Source organism: Lissotriton helveticus, chromosome 6 (genome assembly GCF_964261635.1).
Source record: "Lissotriton helveticus chromosome 6, aLisHel1.1, whole genome shotgun sequence".
Lineage (NCBI taxonomy): Eukaryota > Metazoa > Chordata > Amphibia > Caudata > Salamandridae > Lissotriton > Lissotriton helveticus.
The window spans coordinates 2,054,986,580-2,055,011,802 of record NC_136067.1 but is presented as its reverse complement, the minus strand read 5'-3'; the positions used below and the strand labels follow the sequence as shown (position 1 = coordinate 2,055,011,802).

The following is a 25,223-nucleotide window of genomic DNA, read 5'->3' as shown; positions in this document are numbered from 1 at the left end:
AGGTGAACAAACAGTCACACTCGGTCAGCCCTGTAAGCCTGTTGCTGGTTGATAGGGGATGAGCAGGGGGGGTCTGGCATGTGGGGCAATCTACCAGCAGTAGGACTGTGCTGAGACGGGAGTGGGTTGGTTATTTTCAGCTGTTTGTAGCCTGTTTTATGGTCTGGAGAGATCTTTTTTACTGTTGATTTCCGCGAATTACCACAAATGCATGCAGTCTCCCATGCAGCATGTCTCCGGAAGCTCAAAACTGCTCCGATTTGCAAATGTGGAGTTTTCTAGCAATGTGGGGGCATATTACCAACAACTAGCGATAATTTTTGTCTCTAACTTGTTTAGAGACAAAAATTATCGCCGCGCATCGGCGATTTTTATCGCAGATAAACCTTGCTATTAGCAAGGTTTATCGCAAATGCGATAAAAAACTGCCGCAATGCATGAATATCGCTGAAAAGTCAGCGATATTCATGCATTATCGAGCAAATGCTCTTAGCCATGTTATCCACCTCCCATTGGATAACATGGTGAAGAACTGCTCAGGGCAGGTGTTAGCTTTTGGAGATATTCGCGCTTAGCGCGAATATCTCCAAAAGTTGGTAATAGGAGATAGCGATGTTAGTGACTGTTTCCAGTCGCTAACATCTTGGCACGCCCACTTTGCATGTCATTAGTGATAAATATCACTGACATGCAAAGCGGGGCCCAAGATGGTCGCTATCTCCTATTAGCTGTCACTAACTGGTGTTAGCGACAGCTTGGTAATAGGGAGATAATTTTATCTCCGCTTTCTTGGCTTTTAAAGCCAAAAAAGCGGAGATAAACCCCCTTGATAATATGCCCCGTGATTCGCTAAATGAGGCCAGGTTTATTTTGGTGCTTGATACAAACAACAATTGGTTCTGTCGGGTCAAACTATTTCTTTGCGGTTTTACACATTTATGTAAGGAAAAGTAATGAATCTAAGAAAGGCGCTAGAACACCATCACATCAACAAAGTTATTCATGATTTCAAAAAAGGAAAGGAGTATTTTACTTAAATTTTCAAAATTATTTGGTTCACAATGCAACATTTCCAAGGGGACAGGCTGACTGATAATTCAATCAACAAAGCGAGGCGCTTGAAAGTGATTTTTTTTTTGAGTTTGAGTTTATTGAATAATGAAAAATAGTTGAAGAGAAACAGCATGTACAAAAAGTATAATACATCTCAATTACCTGTACAAATTATAAAGAGAGAGATAAAACCAAAGTACAATTTTTATCAGAAAACATACTGCATGAAATAAAAGAATAAAAGAAAGGTGGAGGGGAGGAATCATATCTTAACTTTATAACACTAAAGGAAAAATGGCATATAGAAATAAACACTGTAGGCATAAAAAAACATTTGTGATATGAAATACAACGTTAGGGATAATGATGATAAATCATTTGCAGAAAAGAAAAAAAACACAATCTAATATGGTGGTTTGCGGACTTCATCTGAAGTGGTAACCGGAGTAACAATAGATGAGGCAGCCCAGGTTACGTAAGTAGTCAAAGGGAGCTACAAAAGATCTATTTTAATAGATAAAGATATGGGTATAATGTAATTAGTAGCAAGTCTGTGATGAAAACATACGCCGTTCCACAATGCTCTAAAGGTGACTTTTTCTGCCTGTTACCAGTTGGAAGTTAATAAATTCAAGCCTACTGCTAATAATAAATCTATTAATTTAAAGTTAGGCGGTGATTGGGGCCATTGAGGTGATAGAGAGCCTGGGAAAATGGTAGAAAGGGAGAAGGGTATATTAGTTTTAAAGATGTTATTAATTTGAGACCAAACTAATTGCCAAAAGTGAGAAATAGTGGGATAATCAAAAAGCATGTGTTTTAAGTCAGCATGGGTGCACTGGCAAACCCAGCATGTAGATGGAGAAGGAAGATAGTTTAGCGGGGTAATAAAAGACGTTGGTAAACAGAGTGTTGGAGAGGTATGAGCAGCTCTAGAAGTTTTATGAATTTTGAACGATAATTTATCCCAAAAGAGGGTCGACCAGCACTCTGATAAGTCCTTTTCTCATGCTAATTCAACCTTTGTTTGCCTCTGTCTGAGAAGAGAAATAAGTGTTTATATAAAGAGGAAGCTGAAGGAGAAGAGTTTAATAAGGGAAAAAGGGTGGAACAACTCAAGGGTGGTTTAGGGGCCGATGATAAAGAAAGAAGATATTGGGTAAGAGAAGGAAGTAAAATATTATATTGTGATTTAAAAGACGAAGGTAATAAAAATTTCGTTTGAAGGTCTGAAAAAGATAAAGGAATATCATTGTCTTATTGTTGTGAAATCCAAAGCAACCCTTTAAGTCTCCAAGATTTCCACTAAACGGTGCAATTTTTTATACGTAATAGGTTGTTGTGCCAAATGGGTTGTTGATCTAATGAAGAGGATGAAGGAGTAGAAGAGGGCAAAAGAGGGATGAGAATTTTGCGTGTATGGGAAATAAAAGGAGGTCAAAAAGAGGATATATTGTTTGTAAAGGCGAGAGATTCTTTAAAATCAAAAGGGGACACAAAAAAATTCTCTACAGAGATCCATATAGGGGGATGAATACAGTGTTCAAGGGAAAGCCAACAAGATGACTGTTTTAAAGAGAAAGCATATGATAAGATTTGAAATCAGAAAATTTAAGACCACCAGACGATTTGTCTGCCTTCATGGAAGACAAAGCTATCCGAGGTGATTTACCCTGCCAGAGAAATTTTGTTAATAGAGAGTCAATTTTCTTAAAAATAAAATCAGGAATATGTACTGGGATCATTGCAAGAATGTACAGAATTAAAGGAGAGAGCTTCATCTTGATGGAGTCTAATCGTCCCCACCAAGAGAGAAAAAGCGAGTGCCAACGTTCAATAGTGTCAGAAAGAATTTTAAGGATATGATTAAAATTTAGTTTCAATGTTTCGGAAATATTTGAAGAGAACCATAGGCCTACATATTTTATTTTAGAAGTGTGCCAAGAGAAACCGGTACAAAAAAAATCATGTTTATGGCATGTTGTTGGACTTTGGCCCTTAGGGCAGGTTCACCCCTAGACTTTTTGCGTGAAATGGTGACCTGGCAATAGTGATTTTTGGGATTCTGCGCACTTTCACTGTGTCCCAGTGGAAAGTGCGTGCGCACTCTGAGTGCATGTGCTGAGCTAGGCCTGCCCGCCCATAGGAATGCATGGGGAATGTATGTGTCCCTGGTAGTTCCTGATGCGTGGGGTGTACAGGCTTGAGTCTGGTATGTGTGAACTCGTGAGAGTGAATGCTGCGAGATGGTGTATGCAGCATGTATGTGTCTAGTAGGGAAGCGCCATTTCTAGACATGGCTGTACGTGTGCTGTGAGGGTGCTGGCGTGTGATTGGCTGGAGCTGGCTGGCATGCCAGGCTCCAGGAAGTCTGGATGGGTCTGCCCGGTGGTGAGTGGGAGATCTGCATGAGTAATGTGTGGGAGGAGTGTACCTGTGTCCTGGATGGGCTGGGTTTTCCCCACACAATGCTGGCTCCGCCCCCCTGTGGTGTGTCTAATGACCCAGGCCCTGCCAGTGAATAGAGAGGGTGGTTGAGGTAAACAGAGTACTCAAGAACCAGCTGCGACTGGTTCCGCCCCCACTCTGCACCCTTGAACAAAGGGAAATACTGTATAAAAATGGGGCTGTGTCCCCACAGAAGTTGTTCTCTTCTAGGATCCTTGCCAGAGGGGGCTGCTGCTGCTGCTGGGGCCAGGAGGACCGCCACTTGGATTGTCTCCCTGCCTGGAGACCCAGTGTGCTGGCTCTGGCCCTGCCTTGCCCCTCTGCCTGCCTCCAGACCCTGCTGGAGCTGTTGCTGTGCCTGGAAGCGCTTCTACTTGATTTATAGCGCTAGGAGCGCTTTCCCTGAGCCCTAGCGCTTTGCTTTTATTTCTGGCGCTTGAGAGCGCTGTGCTTAGCCCCTAAGCGCTTGGGAGCGCTTATTTGCCTGCTAGCGCTTCGAGCGCTTTATTTTATGCTTATAGCGCTGAGAGCGCTTCTTGGTCCACGCAGGTGCCCACCCTGCCTTGTGTGCTACCGCGGACTTTGCCGCTTCATTGCCCCGTGCAGAAATCACCGTCTCAGTCCGGAGACAGCGGGAGAGGCGCTGCGCCCGCCTCCCTATCCAGGGCCGCGCTGTGATTGGCGGCCCCGGAGCAAGCATTCCCGCCTGGTGATTGGTTGCCGGGCCGCGCTGGGATTGGACGACAGCCGCGACCCGGAAGTGCCCAGCCTGAGAGCCCCGGTCTGCCTGAGAGCCCCGGAGAGTGAGAGGAGCTCCCTGCACTGCCGTCCCGCCCGAGGAGCAGCTTGTCCAAGTAGCCGGTGAGTGCCACGAGGGAGGGAAGCTCTCGGTGTGCTCCGGTGCCTGCGAGAGGCACCACAGTGATTTCAAAGCCCACAAGGGCTCCGGGGGCATTACGTCATTTCGAGTCCCCCGTGAGGGACTCCACCGTGCCGCACCTCTGTGTTGAGTGGCCCCGAGGCTCCTGGGGGCAAATTGTACATTTCGAGCCCCAGTGGCTCAGGGCATTCCCGATTTCGAGCCTGAGAGGCTCCAGGGCCCCCAGTTGATCGTTGAGCCATGAGGCTCCAGCCACAGTCCTTTCCACGAGCCTGAGAGAGGCTCCTGCGTGCCCTATTTTGTTTATGAGCCCCAGGAAGGCTCTTGAGCGCCCACATCATTTTCTTTGAGAGCCCACGAGGGGCTCAGGCGCCCCCATTGTTGTTTAGAGCCCTGAGAGGGGCTCAAGGGGCCTTCATTGATTTCGAGTCCCCAGAGGGGGGACTCCAACGTTGGTGCCACATTTGCAAGAGTCCAGAGAGGCTCTAGGGGGGCATTTTGATTTACTTCTGAGCCCGAGAGGCTCCACAGTGCCCTAACTTTCCCTGCACCAGTTGCCCAGCACTTTGTGGGCAACTGCCACGTTTAGGCCCTGACATTGGGACACAGGGACAGTCACAGGTGGTGACTGGTGAGTTTTGCGCAACTGTGTTTTATTGTTACACCTCTGAATGAATGTTATGCATTGCATCATGTGTTTTCCTCTTACACCCCTACAGGTATTGTAATACATAGGTGGTTGTTTTCTCCCTAGTACAGGTGGTGCTAGTGAGGTCCTGTTACCAGTAGTGACTGGTTGTGTGCTCTATTTTTATTGTGTGCTACAGTGATTTTACAGGCAAAAGTATTATTTCTGAAAGTGTTACTTCTGATTCCTGACAGTGGTCCAGGTGGCCCTGTCTTGTACATATCCCCTGTAAATTCTGCCCGTGCCTCTGGCACATTGTAAAGTGTGTGTTTTATCTAATGTGTTTTGGTGTAATACAAAGGCTATTTTTATATAACCTTGTGTGGAGTTTCCTTTGTGGTGGGCCTTTGGTTGTTGTTGCTGGGGTGCGTGCGCAAATACTTAGCCTACATCGCCTCCAAGTTTAGCCTTGCTGCTCGCGCCACGTTACCTAGAGGGTGAGTAGGGGTTATCTTGGCGTGTAACTCCCTTGCCCTGACTTGGGTGTGGTGGTCTCTGACTGACTTTGGCGAAAGCCCTGGCCAGCCGGGGATCCCATTTCCAACATTGGCGGCAAGCGGTGAGGATAAGGATTTGTGTTTGCCTTGTACCTTAGTAGCGGCTGGCTGCACCACAAAACTCTGCATTTTAGATGACCACATTTTAAGGGATTGTTGTTTTTGGAAGTTTCATATTTTCTTCTCCTGAAGGTATCATTGTGCAATTGTGTCAGTACATTTGTCCCCTACCCTGCGCCCAGAGTCGGTACCTGTGTCACTTGTGGTCAGGTTGAGGAATCAGGGGTGGTAGAAACTGCCTTACCAGTCCGAGGGGAGGGTTGTGTGTGGATGAATGGTGTGTGGCACTAGGCAAGTGAGTGTGAGTTCTCTGGGGTAGAGAGCTTGCTGATACCTTTGTGAATTGTGTACTCCTGTGTTAGCTCAGACCCCTAGGTTCCCTGTGTGATCTCTTCTCTAGAACGTCTGCCAGAATGGATCTTGTTTTTGATTTCAGTGATCTAGATACCTACAGTACGTGGGAGCTGGTAAGGTTCTGTGAGGAGAGAGACCTAGGGAGGGGTGAGTCAAACTGGTACGACCTTAGGGACCGCCTGGTCAGATGGCACGATGGTCACTGGGATCGTGAGCGCAGTGAGGAAAGGGTCTGGGCCCCACACCAGGAGGGTGGTGGGTCTGTGGGGAGCCCTGAAGATTCAGAAGAGGAGGAAGAAGATGACAGCACCTGGACGCCAGTAGAGAGTAGAGACCCCATAGATAGGGAGTCCCTTGCTGGGTCCAGTGTAGGAGGCAGCGCCTCATCCCTTTCCCTGTCCCCAGAGGAGCTGGAAGATAGGAGGAAAGAAAGGGAGCACCAGCTGGCCTTAGAGAAGCTCAGGTTAGAGCATGCCCAGGCTATGGCGCAGCTGGAGCTTAGGAAGCAACAGCTAGAGACCGAGATGGTCTTAGCGCAGGAAAGGATAGAGGAGGCTGAGAGGGCCTCCACCAGAGGCAAAGTAGCTCTGGAGGATAGACTATCCCCTGCGCGCAGTTTTAATTTTCTGGATTCCCCAGGGAGGGCTGAGTCCAGTGGTGGCAGCTATGTAGACTTCAGTACAGACAGTCCCCTACCCCGTGCCCAACGTATGGTCCCTTGTTCCCAAGAGGAGGAGTTAAGGTTAAAGTTCAGGGGCAGTAGGAAACCGCCTCAACAGAAGTGGGTTTTTTTTATGGATGACTGTTCTGATGCAATGTGGGATTGGCTGGCGGCTAGCTCGGATGATGAGAAAGACGGAGTACTGAATATGTTTCTCAAGGAGCAGTTGCTCAGTGTTGTTTGTCCAGAGTTGCGCCAGCACCTGTTGAAGTCTGAATCCCTTAATCCTTGGGCGCTTGCTGAGGAAGCAGAGCGCTGGGAGAGTGATAAAGGTTCTCTAGGGTCATTAGGGAGTGACTCCAAAAGTAGTGGTTCAGGTATCTTCCAGCCCAGCGTGGTGGAAGAGGCTCAGTGTAGCCCAGCTAGGTCCCAGGATAGCGAGGAGGGTATAGGGGCTCACTGCCTGGCTCAGTGGAGCAGGAGTGAGGGGGAGACCGAGGTTCCCCGGACGCCCGAAGCCCTGCCTCAGGACTTGGGTGGTTTCTTGAGGGAACACCAGGTTGGGGACCTAGGCTGTCCTGTTAGTCCACTTGAGGAAGATCTCCTAGTGAGTAGAGGACCTGGAGCGTCTGTAACCAGAGCTCCTATGGTTCTAGAGTCTGGCAGTACCGCTCCGGTAGGGAGGGTACAGGAGTCCAGAGTGAGGAGTGATTGGGGGAGTTCCCCAGTGGAAGGACCAGTGGGTCAGGGACTACCCAGTTGGGCTAGGTTCCCGTGTAGTGACCATGGTAACACCACTTCTGGTCTGGGGGATCGTCACGCACTGTCAGGTGGACAGAGGGCGGGAGATCTGCGCCAGACAGACAGTCACACAACATATGTCTCATTTGTTAGCCTCAGGGGGATGGAGTGTAAGTCCCCAGAAGTCCTGGAGTGCCAGGCAATTGTTCCACCGAAGGTTTTAGACCAGAGGTTGGAAGGCCAGGTTCAGGATCAGCCTGACCTGAAGGGTAGGACGACTGTAACCAGTGTCCTGACCGGTTCTTCTTCCAGAGGAACTTCTCCAGGTGGGAGAGGGCAGACCTCTGGAAGGGGGTGCAGAGGGTGGGAGAGCCCCCCTCTGACCCCGGTGCAACCTGAGTGGATAAGCCCTGGGTTGGAATGGCGTTCTAGGTGTACCCCTCGGCGGAGGAGGAGGAACCCTAGGAGAAGAGGTAAGGGGAGGAGAGCCTTCCCTGAGACTCCTGGTCCGCCTGAGGTTGTAGGCCTTAGGCTGGAGAACCAGTGGCAGTCTAGTCCTGTCTTGCAGACAGGAAGAGTGGAAAATGGCTCCTATGTGCCAGGGGTTACTACCCCCCGCTCTGCGAATTGGCATGGACCAGTGGCACCTGGGGGGCCCCGGGCCTGGTCCTGGCCGCGGACAGCTTGGGAGTACCAGTGGGGTAGCCCAGTTGGTCCAGACAGTGTGTTGAGAAGGAATTCCATGGGTTCACCGTGGCGTAGAACAGGAGGGTGTCCCTGCAGTTGCGGGCCCGCGTCCGTGTTCTATCGCCCCAAGCAGGGAAGTCCATCACGGTGGTGATTGGTCTCCCCTGCGTTTTGGCTGGAAGGGGGTTATGTTGGACTTTGGCCCTTAGGGCAGGTTCACCCCTAGACTTTTTGCGTGAAATGGTGACCTGGCAATAGTGATTTTTGGGATTCTGCGCACTTTCACTGTGTCCCAGTGGAAAGTGCGTGCGCACTCTGAGTGCATGTGCTGAGCTAGGCCTGCCCGCCCATAGGAATGCATGGGGAATGTATGTGTCCCTGGTAGTTCCTGATGCGTGGGGTGTACAGGCTTGAGTCTGGTATGTGTGAACTCGTGAGAGTGAATGCTGCGAGATGGTGTATGCAGCATGTATGTGTCTAGTAGGGAAGCGCCATTTCTAGACATGGCTGTACGTGTGCTGTGAGGGTGCTGGCGTGTGATTGGCTGGAGCTGGCTGGCATGCCAGGCTCCAGGAAGTCTGGATGGGTCTGCCCGGTGGTGAGTGGGAGATCTGCATGAGTAATGTGTGGGAGGAGTGTACCTGTGTCCTGGATGGGCTGGGTTTTCCCCACACAATGCTGGCTCCGCCCCCCTGTGGTGTGTCTAATGACCCAGGCCCTGCCAGTGAATAGAGAGGGTGGTTGAGGTAAACAGAGTACTCAAGAACCAGCTGCGACTGGTTCCGCCCCCACTCTGCACCCTTGAACAAAGGGAAATACTGTATAAAAATGGGGCTGTGTCCCCACAGAAGTTGTTCTCTTCTAGGATCCTTGCCAGAGGGGGCTGCTGCTGCTGCTGGGGCCAGGAGGACCGCCACTTGGATTGTCTCCCTGCCTGGAGACCCAGTGTGCTGGCTCTGGCCCTGCCTTGCCCCTCTGCCTGCCTCCAGACCCTGCTGGAGCTGTTGCTGTGCCTGGAAGCGCTTCTACTTGATTTATAGCGCTAGGAGCGCTTTCCCTGAGCCCTAGCGCTTTGCTTTTATTTCTGGCGCTTGAGAGCGCTGTGCTTAGCCCCTAAGCGCTTGGGAGCGCTTATTTGCCTGCTAGCGCTTCGAGCGCTTTATTTTATGCTTATAGCGCTGAGAGCGCTTCTTGGTCCACGCAGGTGCCCACCCTGCCTTGTGTGCTACCGCGGACTTTGCCGCTTCATTGCCCCGTGCAGAAATCACCGTCTCAGTCCGGAGACAGCGGGAGAGGCGCTGCGCCCGCCTCCCTATCCAGGGCCGCGCTGTGATTGGCGGCCCCGGAGCAAGCATTCCCGCCTGGTGATTGGTTGCCGGGCCGCGCTGGGATTGGACGACAGCCGCGACCCGGAAGTGCCCAGCCTGAGAGCCCCGGTCTGCCTGAGAGCCCCGGAGAGTGAGAGGAGCTCCCTGCACTGCCGTCCCGCCCGAGGAGCAGCTTGTCCAAGTAGCCGGTGAGTGCCACGAGGGAGGGAAGCTCTCGGTGTGCTCCGGTGCCTGCGAGAGGCACCACAGTGATTTCAAAGCCCACAAGGGCTCCGGGGGCATTACGTCATTTCGAGTCCCCCGTGAGGGACTCCACCGTGCCGCACCTCTGTGTTGAGTGGCCCCGAGGCTCCTGGGGGCAAATTGTACATTTCGAGCCCCAGTGGCTCAGGGCATTCCCGATTTCGAGCCTGAGAGGCTCCAGGGCCCCCAGTTGATCGTTGAGCCATGAGGCTCCAGCCACAGTCCTTTCCACGAGCCTGAGAGAGGCTCCTGCGTGCCCTATTTTGTTTATGAGCCCCAGGAAGGCTCTTGAGCGCCCACATCATTTTCTTTGAGAGCCCACGAGGGGCTCAGGCGCCCCCATTGTTGTTTAGAGCCCTGAGAGGGGCTCAAGGGGCCTTCATTGATTTCGAGTCCCCAGAGGGGGGACTCCAACGTTGGTGCCACATTTGCAAGAGTCCAGAGAGGCTCTAGGGGGGCATTTTGATTTACTTCTGAGCCCGAGAGGCTCCACAGTGCCCTAACTTTCCCTGCACCAGTTGCCCAGCACTTTGTGGGCAACTGCCACGTTTAGGCCCTGACATTGGGACACAGGGACAGTCACAGGTGGTGACTGGTGAGTTTTGCGCAACTGTGTTTTATTGTTACACCTCTGAATGAATGTTATGCATTGCATCATGTGTTTTCCTCTTACACCCCTACAGGTATTGTAATACATAGGTGGTTGTTTTCTCCCTAGTACAGGTGGTGCTAGTGAGGTCCTGTTACCAGTAGTGACTGGTTGTGTGCTCTATTTTTATTGTGTGCTACAGTGATTTTACAGGCAAAAGTATTATTTCTGAAAGTGTTACTTCTGATTCCTGACAGTGGTCCAGGTGGCCCTGTCTTGTACATATCCCCTGTAAATTCTGCCCGTGCCTCTGGCACATTGTAAAGTGTGTGTTTTATCTAATGTGTTTTGGTGTAATACAAAGGCTATTTTTATATAACCTTGTGTGGAGTTTCCTTTGTAGTGGGCCTTTGGTTGTTGTTGCTGGGGTGCGTGCGCAAATACTTAGCCTACATCGCCTCCAAGTTTAGCCTTGCTGCTCGCGCCACGTTACCTAGAGGGTGAGCAGGGGTTATCTTGGCGTGTAACTCCCTTGCCCTGACTTGGGTGTGGTGGTCTCTGACTGACTTTGGCGAAAGCCCTGGCCAGCCGGGGATCCCATTTCCAACACATGTCATATTGAGAGGTAGGACTACGAATTTGTCTGAGTTAAGGCGATATCCGGATAGTTGAGAAAAAATATGAACCTGATTGAGAAAGGAGGGAATAGACGTGGCAGGGTTAGAGCAATATAAAAGAACATCATCTGCATATACAGACATTTTAACATGGGAAGTATCAAGTTGAAAACCAGTAATCTGAGTATCTTGTCTGATCTTGGTTAGAAAAGGCTCTAATGCTACTATAAATAATAGAGGTGATAGCGGACAGCCTTGACGTACTCCTCTGAAAAGAGGAAAATAGTCCCAGGTATTACCATTAACAAAAATAGATGATCTGGGGCCTGAGTATAGTAAGGAAATAAAAGAAATTAATTTTGAAAGAAACCCTATCCATTTTAAAGCCTGGAACATGAAATCCCATCCAATCCCATCAAAAGCCTTTTCTGCGTTTAAAGCTATAGCAGCAAGTGGGTAGTGAAGACAAGAAACTTTGCTAAGGATGTGGAAAAAGACTCTGGAATTATTGGATGATAATTGACCTTTTACAAAGCCCGACTGTTCGGGGCCAATAAGATTAGGTAAAATAGGATCAATACGGAGAGCGAGAATTTTTGCAAATATCTTGTAATCCAGGTTAACTAAGGAAATTGGGCGGTAATTTTTGCATAGAGAAGAATCTTTATTATCATTAGAAATTAAACATATTATGGCTTCTTGAAAAGTTCCCTTGGAAGAACCAGTTGTGATAAAAGAGTTAAAAAGAAGTAAAAGATTCGGTAGAAGTACGTTGGTAAAATGTGAGTAAAATTCAATAGTAAATCCGTCGGGACCAGAAGCTTTACCTCTTTTTAATACTGAAACTGCATGCGTAATTTCTGAGAGAGTAATATCAGTTTCTAAAGAACTAAAATCAGTATGATGCGAAGGGGGAATCAATAGATTGAAAGAGGAAAGATCATTTAGGTTTGGTTGCTGTTCAGGGGTGTATACATTTTTATAGAAGGAGACAAATTAATTTAAAATATCGCTGTCTTTAAATAATTAGGTACCAGCAGCATTTCGTAGAGACTTTATTCTAGTCCGGCCTCGTCTTATTTTCAAGTAATTGGCTAATAATTTCCCCATTTTATTTTGGCCTCCATAATAACGAGAACTACTTTTTATAAGATAGGAAGAAGCAGTTTTTGTAGATAGTTTGTTGAATGTAAGTGTTGCATCAATAAGATTCTTTAAAGACGATTCAGTATTCGAATGATAATAAGTATATTCAAGATGTTTGATCTTTGTAAGTATTTGGGCAGTTTGAGCTTCAAAAGACTTCTTTTTTTGTGAAACAAAACTCATTATAAAGCCTCAAGCTGCCGCCTTGAAAGAGTCCCAGACCATTACAGGGAGGAGTCTGGAGTGGAATTAAAAGAAAAGAACTCAGAAACAAGAGAGCTGAATTGGCCCAAAAAATTAGGATCGGAGAGTAATGTATTATTAAAGCTCCATCTACCAGCATAAGGGGTAAAAGGTATCAAAATAAAAGTCAACATAAACTGGGATATGGTCTGAAAGTAAGATAGAGCCTATTTCGGAATGGATAACCTGTTGAGCTAGCGATTTACTGAAAAAGAGGTAGTCAATTCGGGATTGTGATTGATGTGGAGGGGAATAGAAACTATACTCTCGGAGGGCTGGTTTACAGAGCCTCCAAATGTCAACTAGAGACCTACGACGTATGGCGGAAGTGAATTGTGAATGCATCTTAGTGTTAACAAATTTAACTGAGGAATGTCTGTCTAATATGGGGTCAGGTACTTGATTACAATCTCAGCCAAAAGCAATATAATCATCATCAAATAAAAGAAGTTTATCAGAGATATGGGTCCAGAAAACATTGTCATCATTAACTGGTGCATAAAAATTTAAAAGAACTAAAGGTATCTGATTAATGAGAAGTTTAACAATTACCCAACGACCTTCTAAATCTGATTCTTGATGCGTAAAAGAGATCTGAAATTTCTTATGGCAAATAATGGAGACTCCAGTTTTCTTACCTAGAGGTGGGGAGGAAAAAACAGGGCCTACCCAACATCTTTTTAGTTTAGAAGCTTCAGTTGCAGATAAATGAGTTTCTTGAATCAATGCAATGTCTGTTTTTAAATTAGCTAAATGTGTTAATAGGTGTTGTCTTTTATAGGATTATTTACTCCCTTCCATGTAATAACTCTCAATACAACCAGTACATTTTAACATTAACAATTACTATGCAAACAGTGAAATTATCAAATTTACTAATAAGAGAGAGAAAAAAGATATAAGAGTAAGTATAAAAGAATAGTTTCAGGACTGGAAAAAGGGGATAAGCAGTGATGTAAGAGATATCGTAAAGTATGAAAAGGTAGAAAGATATGAAGAGGAAAGGTGAGAAAAAAGGAAGAACAAAACAAAGAACGAAAAGACAAAACAAATCAAATCTTTGATAATAAAGAAAGGTAACAAAAAGGCATATCACAAACAGACAATAAGAGCGGGGTTGGAGGAGCCACATTAGGGAGATAGCACTTCAAACGGAGGAGTCCAGGACGGGAACAGCAAGGGAAACATCATCCAGGCAAAATGAACGGAACATAAAGTATGGGACCACAAAACCGCACCTGGTAGGGAAGAAAAAGAAATTGTTAACAACCAAGTACATAACTACACAACAAAATACATTGGGAAGGTAGAGGAATACAGGTAATAACAAACAATATTGAAACAGTCAAGTTATTTATGGTCTAGTAATGTCCATGGACTCATCTCTGAAGGTGTCCAAAAAACGCTGAAGAAGTGCCGGATCCTCATAATTTGTTGTTTTGTTGTTATAAGTCACCTTAAAAAGGCATGGGTGAAACAAGCAATATCAAGCATTTAAGTTGCGAAGGGCAGGTCTCATATCTAGGAACTTCTTCCGGCGATCGGCTGTCAATTTGGCATAGTCCTGGGCGAAAAAAAGACTAGTTCCATTCCAAGAGATTTATCCTTTTTGCTTGGCAGCATGGAGTACTTTATAAGCAGGTCAGTGCATTCCAAAAAGTACAAAATAACTCCTCTCTGCTTCACTAATGAAGATGTAGAACAAGAGACTTGCCCCAAGCGGTGCGCTCATTGGATATTCAATGGTGGGTTGTCAGGAAAGCCAAGAAGAGTTGGTAAAAAGTATTGAAAAAAGGATATGGAATTAGAACCTTCGAGACCTTCAACAAGACCATAAATGCGTAGATTATTACACCTGTTACAATTCTCCACATTTTCTACTTGCTGTTTGAGATGATCTATCTCTCTGCGCATAGACGGTACCTGGCATTGAAGCCCATAGGAATCAATGGGCTTTACCGAATCGGTATTTACAGAATCGGTAAATACCGATTCCAGCAAGGGTGCAGGGGGTGTCACTTTGACACACTCTAGCACCCCAAATACAGGCATGTGTGCCATGTGGCACACAGACATGCCCTAAAGGCATGTCTGTCTGTCACATGGCATAGGTGTGCATGCATACATGTGCATGCACACCTGGATTCGGTATTTTACCACCCAATTGGATTGGGTGGTAAAATACCGAATCTGAAAGGCCTATAGCACTGGAAACAGTGCTACCTACATCAGGAATTTTCCGAATCGGAAAAATTACCGATTCGGTATTTTACAGAATCGGTAAATTTACCTAATCGGTAAATTTACCGATTCTGTAAATACCGGTCGGTAACGGCCGAATTCGGCCGTTACCGACAGGTATTTGGTGACCTACATCGGGCCCTAAGTGATTTGCCCAGAATCACAGGATGTTCAGCGCCATTGCTGAGACTCTAACCCAGTTCCCCAGATTCGAGGTCGGCCGCCCTAGCCATTAGGCTAACACCTCTCCCACTTGACAAGGAAGTGGGTGGCTGCCTACAAAACATTTTGGGCAAATATACTTTTTTGTATATTTATTGTTTACAAATTAAGCACTGCTCCACTGCATTGTGATTTCTTTAATTTTCAAATGATCAGTGAAACTGCTCCCAGATGGTAATATAGAAAAATGAGCCCAATTAGGGATAATCCTAATGCTGCATGCGTTACTTTAGGGTACGTATTAAAGAAAGGCTTGTTTTATTTTAAGTTCTCTGTTTTTGAAAATGATCTCCTTACTAAAATGTTATTTAACAATTTGTTTATTTCAATTCATACTTCCCAATATACTTTATCATCCCTGGTCCACTTTTATTTTATATCACCAAATCGCCCCAGGCCTTGTGACTCCTCTGGCCCCTTGTTACTAGTGGACCTAGGATGAGAAAAGTAGTGTAAAAGCAAACAATGCCATCATGTGAGACACTAAAGCTAGTACAGTGACACAGTGGGGCCTACACTGAAAGTAGGAAAGTGACACAGGGGCACCAAGAATAACTCAGGGGCACTTACAAAGGGCCTCCAACACTGTCACTAGCACTCTGGCCACAGTGACAAATAGGCACTTACACTCAGATGCTAACAGGGGGACACTGGCACAGGAGCACTAGCAAATGGGCAGTGTCAGTAAGATAATGAGACAGGCAAACCAACACTGACACTAGGGCACTGGCACAGGGGTACTGAAACAGGACTGTCAATACCAACATGGGAACTGCGACATTGGGGCACGGGCATGGGACACACACTCTAATACTGGGACACCGACACAGGACAGTTATGCAGGGACACCGACACAGGACAGTTATGCTGGGACACTGACACAGGACAGTTATGCAGGGACACCGACACAGGACAGTTATGCAGGGACACCGACACAGGACAGTTATGCTGGGACACCGACACAGGACAGTTATGCTGGGACACCGACACAGGACAGTTATGCTGGGACACCGACACAGGACAGTTATGCTGGGACACTGACACAGGACAGTTATACTGGGACACCGACACAGGACAGTTATGCTGGGACACTGAGACAGGACAGTTATGCTGGTACACTGGCACAGGACCGTTATGCTGGGTGACTGGGACAGGACAGGTATGCTGGGACACAGACACGGGAAAGTTATGCTGGGACACTGACAGGACAGTTATACTGGGACACTGGGACAGGACAGTTATGCTGGGACACCGACACAGGACAGTTATGCTGGGACACTGACACAGGACAGTTATACTGGGACACTGGGACAGGACAGTTATACTGGGACACTGGGACAGGACAGTTATACTGGGACACCGACACAGGACAGTTATGCTGGGACACTGGCACAGGGCAGTTATGCTGGGACACCGACACAGGACAGTTATGCTGGGACACTGGCACAGGGCAGTTATACTGGGACACTGACACAGGACAGTTATACTGGGACACTGGGACAGGACAGTTATGCTGGGACACCTACACAGGACAGTTATGCTGGGCCACCTACACAGGACAGTTATGCTGGGACACTGACACAGGACAGTTATACTGGGACACTGGGACAGGACAGTTATGCAGGGACACCGACACAGGACAGTTATGCAGGGACACCGACACAGGACAGTTATGCTGGGACACTGACACAGGACAGTTATGCAGGGACACCGACACAGGACAGTTATGCAGGGACACCGACACAGGACAGTTATGCTGGGACACCGACACAGGACAGTTATGCTGGGACACTGGCACAGGGCAGTTATGCTGGGACACCGACACAGGACAGTTATGCTGGGACACTGGCACAGGGCAGTTATACTGGGACACTGACACAGGACAGTTATACTGGGACACTGGGACAGGACAGTTATGCTGGGACACCTACACAGGACAGTTATGCTGGGCCACCTACACAGGACAGTTATGCTGGGACACTGACACAGGACAGTTATACTGGGACACTGGGACAGGACAGTTATGCAGGGACACCGACACAGGACAGTTATGCAGGGACACCGACACAGGACAGTTATGCTGGGACACTGACACAGGACAGTTATGCAGGGACACCGACACAGGACAGTTATGCAGGGACACCGACACAGGACAGTTATGCTGGGACACCGACACAGGACAGTTATGCTGGGACACCGACACAGGACAGTTATGCTGGGACACTGACACAGGACAGTTATGCAGGGACACCTACACAGGACAGTTATGCTGGGACACTGGGACATGGATGCAAGGGCGGGCACAAGGCTATTGACACTAAACAGTCGGACATAATAATACAATGTGTCATGATATACTGACACAGGCACTGACTGGGGGACACGTCACTAGTGTACACGTGGAAGCTGACAGAGGTTCCTGATGCAAGCACACTGACACAATAACACTGCCACAGGGACACAGACACTAGAACACTGAGACAGTGACACCAACAATGGCATGGGGAGGAAGACAATGTGGCAGTGGAAGACGGTCATTGCATGAGTCACAAACACTGACACTGGGACACATTAGGACATTAACACACAGTGATGCTGACACAATGGCATCTCCACTGGGACACGGATAATTGATCAACATGGGGATATTGACTAAAGACACTGGCACAGACATAGGTGCTGGTCCAATGCCAAGGGGCAGTGACATTGGGAGGTGTCATAGGGACTTTGGGATATTAGCACTTAGATACTTATGCTTGAACCCAACGCCAGGTGATACAAGGACAGTAACACGAGGGCACTGACTGGGGGGTGCCACATTCAGGTACTGACGTGTGGTTGCTGAGTTGGGTGACTGACACAGGCATACGAGCACAGGAGCACTGACATAGGGTCACAGACCCTGAAATGTGCACTGTGACACTGCCATGGACATCAGACACTACAACACTGCCAGGGGGGTTAGTGCCCAGAAACACTTTTTGGGTACAGAGACAGACACTAGGACAAGTGGACACTGACACAGAGACACTGAATGGAACATGGCACATTGAAATTGGGATACAGACATGGGCACATGGTGCCAGGGCACGGCTCCTGAGACATGGGTAGATGGGGAGACAGAGACACTGACATTGATACAGGAACACTAATGATGGCAAACAAATAAAGAGACACATATGAAGTTACAAGGCCATGAGGTCACTAACCCAGTAACACTGATACGTCCGCAATCACGAATGCTAAGACACCGACACAAGGGCGCTAGCATTGGGATACCGAGTCATAGATGCTGCCTGCAGCACGGGTATGAGCAACACGCATGGAGGTACTGACACTTGAAACTGTGAAAAAACTCTAAAATAACCCACTTCATTTAGCTACAGGCTAGAAGCTCTCATGGAAAGACATATCCCCAAAAAGAAATTGCATTCCTACAACCTAGTTAATTCACACAGAAGTATTTTATTATTTATAAAAGTACATGTATATTTTTTATTTCTTTATCTTTTTTGCCTTTTTTCACATTATTTTTATGTCATAATTAAATAGACATACAAGTATTTACAATTTTAGTGTAAATATTGACGTAAAACACAATTTAAACAATTGATTATGACCCCACAAAAACACCCATCAAGACTACATTCACACCTCTCAGAAATCTACAGTCACACTACATTCACACAGCATGAACAATATCACTGAAAAGGAAAAAAAAATTGAAACATATATGGGATCCTATTTCTTTCTGTCCGAGACAATAGAAGATTTAATTCCTTAACCCCTTCGGCGCTCAGGAAGGCCCCCGGCCGTCACGCGTCACGGTGGGCGTGTGCTAACTGCGGCCAGGGGCCGTCTGAACTCCGCCCACTCTCTATTTCGCCCGCACAGCGCGAAAATTCGACCTGCGTGCAAGGGGTTAATTACATAGGGGGCACCTTTTCTTACGGTACTGACACTTGGGCATTGGCATTAGAGCCGTAATACAGGGATTCTGCCGCGTGGACTGAGATGGTGGGACACCCACACAAGCGCACTGCTAGGGATATATAGACACAGGGACAAAGGAAGATCAATACTGACAATGGAACACAAGCACAGCGATGGGGCAGTCCATCACAGCGATGGGGCAGTCCATCACAGCGATGGGGCAGTCCATCACAGCGATGGGGCAGTCCATCACAGCGATGGGGCAGTCCATCACAGCGATAGGGCAGTCCATCACAGCGATGGGACAGTCCATCGATGGGGCAGTCCATCACAGCGATGGGACAGTCCATCGATGGGGCAGTCCATCACAGCGATGGGTCAGTCCATCACAGCGATGGGCCAGTCCATCACAGCGATGGGACAGTCCATCACAGCGATGGGGCAGTCCATCGATAGGGCAGTCCATCACAGCGATGGGGCAGTCCATCACAGAGATGGGTCAGTCCATCACAGCGATGGGGCAGTCCATCGATGGGGCAGTCCATCACAGCGATGGGGCAGTCCATCACAGCGATGGGGCAGTCCATCGATGGGGCAGTCCATCGATGGGGCAGTCCATCGATGGGGCAGTCCATCACAGCGATGGGGCAGTCCATCACAGCGATGGGACAGTCCATCACTGCCACTGAGACAGCCACGGATATTGTGTGACACTGACACAGGAAATGTGACGCCTGGAAGATGATGCAGACATTGATGGGGATATTACCACGGGGAAACAGACGCAGGGACACCAAGATGGTCAAAGGGCCGCATGTGGACATGGGGACGCCAAAACTGGTCTGTGGATAGTGACATCTGGACACTGATTGGAAGATGCTGAAAGACAGACTTACACTAACACCAGAATGTTGACACTGTGGCACTTACAGTTGGGAACTAGGGCTACACGGACACAGAGGCACTAACACAGGCACTAAACTTACACAAGATCACTGACACAAAGGATACAAACATAGGGAGACACAGCAGAGACAACAAACACTCACACTACAAGCACTCGGAATATAGACATAAGAATAGGCAAGTCTATGGACCCATCCAAACAACATTCTTTAACAGCCCCAACAAGGCATACTGTTAGCAAGTGCTGATCATCAGCAATATTTCATAACCTTTTTTTGAGATAATATGGCAGCCTGTCAGCAATGACCCCTCGGTCCTGCCTATAATAACCCAATCTCAGCTAGTTACAGTTTGAGTTGACAGAATACAATTTGCTTTATTTTTTGACGGAGTTTAATATAGTGCAAACTTGACCCAAAGGGGTATCAGAGCGCTTTACATAGCACCAGTTGTGTTACATGGGGACACATTCATTTTTGTTAGGCACGGGGAGATTAAGTGATTTACCCAGAATCACAGGATGTTGCGCGACCTTGTCGAGACTCAAACCCAGTTCCCCAGATTCAAGGTCAACTGCCTTAGCCGTTAGGCCAACTCCTTGCTTTCTAGAAATCGTGAATGTCCATGCTTTCTACTGTCACAGTCCAGTGGGGCTTTATTGAGGCCAGACCTACCGCATGTGGAGGTTGCTGAATACCAAGGCTGTCCAGTCTTGATTCCACCTCATGCCTCTTTCTTCCACCAACCTCTACTTTATGACTCTTTTTCTTACTCTTGCAAGATCTTTTTCGTACCAGCATTCTGTCTTTGTCGTCATTTTCCGATATTTCTATTCATCTGTCTTTTTTTCTTTTCTGCCCATCATGCTTTTGGTCTGGGTCAAAATCTCCTGACGAGAAATAAATCTGGGTATCCAAAGATAAGCTCCTACATGAATATGGGACCCCCTCTAATTTTACTTTTCTGGTCGGGGAAAGAGGGGAAACAATATGACATAAAAAACACAAAACTTCCCTCACGACCTTCTAATTTTTACAAATCTCAACATTACTCCTTTAAATAAAATTTATCAACACAAGGTGGAAATTTTTTCTCATTTAGAGTATTTTATTATTTTATATTTCTAGTTTTTTAATTATTTCATAGTATTATTCTTGTTCGATTTAAATCATTATTTTACAAAAAATACACATACTTCAACATTAGAAAACTTAATATGCAGATACCAAACAGAGAAAGCAAAACTAATACATATGTACCATAGTATCATGCACACACTTTCATACACTCCACACTCATACTTAATTCTGTATCGGAGGAATCACAAGTTGTTATGTGATAAGTACGCAGTGATTTAAATCGAACAAGAATAATACATATGAAATAATAAAAAAACTAGAAATATAAAATAATAAAATACTCTTAATGAGAAAAAATTTCCACCTTGTGTTGATAAATTTTATTTAAAGGAGTATTGTTGTGATTTGTAAAAATTAGAAGGTCGTGAGGGAAGTTTTGTGTTTTTTATATCCAAAGATAAGCGCCAGTGCCCGCAATCTGAAACCGACTACACGAATTAACCCCTTCGTCGCAAGGCTAATTCCCCCGTGATGCGGGGGGGAGGGGGCCGCGCGTGGCGCTGCGGTGCTCGTGACGAGCTGAGCTCGCCCGTTGCCCGGTGGCGCTGTGCTCATGGCGAGCTGAACTCGTCATGAGCACACCCTTTTCCGTGGAACGCTCAGCACAGCAGGGGAATTAGCCCCGCGTGTGAGCGCCGCGGCAGACATGACGAGCTCAGCTCGTCATGAGCACAGCACCACCGTGCCTCATGACGAGCTGAACTCGCCATGAGCGCGCACGGTGTTAAGTACTGGGTACAGGGCTCTGAAACAATGACTAGGCAGCTGCCTTTCATGTTCCTGCTGCTTTAGGTAATATAAGGGGGGCCTATCCCCACACCCACCCCCTCAGCTCAGCTGTGCCTATGCTGCTCCAACACCCTATGCATAATGTGTCCTCCTCTTCTGGTGACTGCTCCATCGAGGTCTCTCTTGCAGAAGATGATTTAGGACTGCCTTAAGTACCCATACAATTATTGTCAATGGCTGTTTAGAGAATGTACCTAGAAACGCTGGATTTACCTCACTTTTCCTCCAAAGTGTCTTGGGAGAGGACACACAGGCCATTTATGCTGCATTTAGTTTTCTGCAATTTTACTGGATATAAGTGCTTGGAAAATACCTTTTAACACATATTCCATGAATATGTCCCCCCAGTGTTTCCTGCTCACTTTGCTTTAAAAGGTACAATTTCCGATGTATTATCACTGCTAGTGGTATAAATGTAGGCTAATGGTAACACTTTAGAAACATTGCAAAATATACTGCTTTCTTTAACAGCTCACCATATTAAAAAAAATACTGCAGGGGAATCAAACCACTGTCAAACAAGAGAACCAAAATCTTCCTGTAGTTTTTCCTTGGGGCCATTCCCCCTTACCATCACCCCCTGTCTGTGAGCCTGCTCCCCCCACCTCCCGCACATGTTCCGTCTCAGTGTGTTTCAGCCTCCTAGGATGACACAGGTACCAGTGGCGGCTGCTGCAAAACTCAAATGGTGGGGCAGGAAAGAGAGGACAGGGCGGGGATTAGGGAAATAATTATATATATTTTTTTTAAACGTACTTGCTCCAACGCTACTGGCCGCTTCGTTTCTCCTCTACTTTCCTGATGGTGTCCCAGCAGTCCCTGGGACACCAGCACAGGCTCCCCACCCAATCCCGAGCGCTGCCCTCAATAGCATGAGAGTAGCACCAGTGTTGTCCTGAGCGGCTTGGTTTGCCGCTCAGACAGTCCCTTGGAGTCTGGGTTGTTTCTTCAACCCAGCTGTGCAACACAGCTGGGTTGGAGAAACCTAAGTGCGCATGATGGTTTGGCCAGCCTAAGACGACTGGCCAAACAGTCATGCGCACTTACAGTGTGCACTACTCCGCCCCTGCTGGCTGTGACGACAGCCATTAATTCAATGGGGTTGACCCAATAAGTCAAAGGACCTGGGTATCAATTGATATAAAAAGACAAAATGGTCCTAGACATATCTTGAAAATCAAATAGATTCAATAATTATTATTTACATTTATGGAAATAAATTCTAAAAGCAAAAAGGAGATGATTCTTTAAGCAGCCAGAATTATATATCAAATAAATCGTACCCAACAATTTAATCAAAAGCAATTCAATTTAGTCAGTTATCATATTTCAAATTTATTTTGAGCGTTTATACAGAAAATCATCAATTACAAAAGAGGAGAAACTGCAGGATGCAGTAAGAGTGTAAAAGGGGGTGCTCAAGAGAATTGAAAAGGAAAGAGTTCAAAGGATAAATTCCATGGTTTAAGTTCAGCTAAAATTACAATTATTCTAGTTGAACAAACAAAGAGGCCTACCCATACAAGGCTATATACATTAATTATAATACAATAAGGGGACGGGGACAAGGGAATAAAAGGTGCGGGCCTCAAATTATGGGGATACAACCGTCGACGTTTCGACCCTGGCGCAATAAGGGAGGATTAATGCCTCTGCTGTGGGTCTTCTTCAGGACTAGAAGGGGAGGGCGGGAAGTGGCAGGAAATTAAAGGCAACCAAATTGACCAGAGGAAATATGAAGGTAGCGTCCCGGTAATAAATAAGGGCAACCCATCAGTGGTGTGCCCAGTATTAATCCAATAAATGTCTCAATATGATTCAGTTAAAAAATTATTTTCGCCATAAAGAAATGTATTTCTCAGTGGTAATCCAAGTCTATCCCCCTAGCGATGCAAAATCAAGGGGAGGCAAGGGGAGGGGGGAATGGCAATACTATTCTACCGGTTAAAGCAGCCTCGGCTGTTATGTAACCGCTCCAAGCCTCAATATTTAGCTGTACACGGGACAGGAAGAATAGAAAGAACGCCAAGGAGAAACTTCCTAGACGAAACCGGGCCCGTCCGACAGCCAAGCCCTGCCCAGACTTGGCTGGATCTAGAGGGAGATGGGAGAAATAAAATAATGATAAAACCAAAGTATTATTTTATTTTTCCTGTTTACCTCAGCTGGCTCTCAGCAGGGGGGGGGCAACGCTTCTCCGCCATAATTGACAGAGAGCTGCATGCAAACACTCTCCACGACACAGCATGACGTTTCCTGGACTGCCCGGGTGGTGATGACTGAAGGGCGTGTGGGTGTGTTCATTCAGCACTCCTCGGCCCTGGATTGGCTGGGATGCCTGGGATGTGAGTGCCTGGCCCTCTTCTTGATTGGTGCTTGTGGGCCCTTTGGTGACTGAAAGACCCCTGTAGTTCCCAGCTACCTCCTGTCTGTCAGGGGCTGTCCTGCTGCAAGCTGTGGTTCTCAGTTTGCAGAAAGTGATGAGGTGGTAGTGTTAGGACCTGAACTGCCTCCTAGTCACTGACGGGCTAGCCATACCAGTGCCTACCTACTGATTAATCTGCTATAACAGTGCCTAGGAATGCACAGCCCACCTATGACAGTGAGTAGTATTCTATAGGGCCTCCATGCCAGCGCCTAGTAAAGCATTGAACTCCATGCCAGTACCTATTAATCGATGGGCCTTCCATGCCAGTGTCTAGAAAGGCATGCCACACCCACACCAATGCCGTCTAATAGATGGGTCCATCTGTGCCAGGGCCCAGGATTCAATGTGCAATCCTTGCCAGTACTTGTAATCGATGGGCACACCTATGCCAGTGAGTAATAATCCATGGGCACTCCATGCCAGATCATCGTAGACAATGGGCCCTCCATGCCAGCGCCTGGTAATGCATGGGCCTTCATGCCAGCGCCTAGTATGCAATATGCCCTCCATGCTAGTACCTAGAAATTGATGCGCCTAGAAATGCATGGCTCACCATTCCAATGCCTAATATTTGATGGGCCCTCGGAGCGAGTGCCCCGTAATCAATGAGCCCTCCATGCCAGCACCTAGTAATCGAGGGGACATGCATGCCAGTGCCTAGCAATCAACGTGACCCTCATGCCAGTGACGTGGATCTGATTGGTCCAGTTTCAAAGGATCTGAACTGTCATCATAAGTGACTAGAATGTTATGGGCTGTGCGGGCCCATGGGTGTGAACCTGGGGCTCCATGACCTGTCTCCTGATGTCAGGGCACATCTAAAGCATGCTTTGGAGTCACTGGTTTCTGAATAAATCTTGCTGCCAACACTAATAAACCCGCGGTTCACGTTGACTTGAAATAATAATGGCAAATCATTTTTATCCAATAGATTTTTCTTATTTTTTTTAAGAGTTGTAGAGGGAAGTGGGGTTGCTTTTTTCCCTTTTTTATGGTAAAGCAGGCGACAGACTAACCCCTGTCACATACCCACCCAGCACCCAAGTAGATTTTCTCTTTTTGCTCCTATTAGGTGCAATCCTACCCTCTGAACTCTTTTTGCACATTTACAGTGCTACATAATACCTGCCCTTCTGCCACAGTGGGGTATAAGAAATGCTAAGAGGATTTTTTAATTGGGGATATCACCACCACTACCCCAAACTTTCTATTTGTGGGATCCTGTTCCTTGTACTCTTTACCTGATTACCCAATTAACACATTTTTACCTTAACTTGGTCTAGGATCACTTGCTTGAAATCATTGTTCCTACAACCATTGTACCTTCATG

At 47.1% G+C, this 25,223-nt stretch overlaps 1 protein-coding gene across 2 annotated transcripts in view; it reads left to right on the top strand.

The window, feature by feature from the left end:
* The window catches only part of FNDC4 (fibronectin type III domain containing 4), a 325,741-nt gene that overhangs the window by 282,012 nt on the left and 18,506 nt on the right, over positions 1 to 25,223 (top strand). The gene's annotated exons all lie outside the window — the stretch shown is intronic.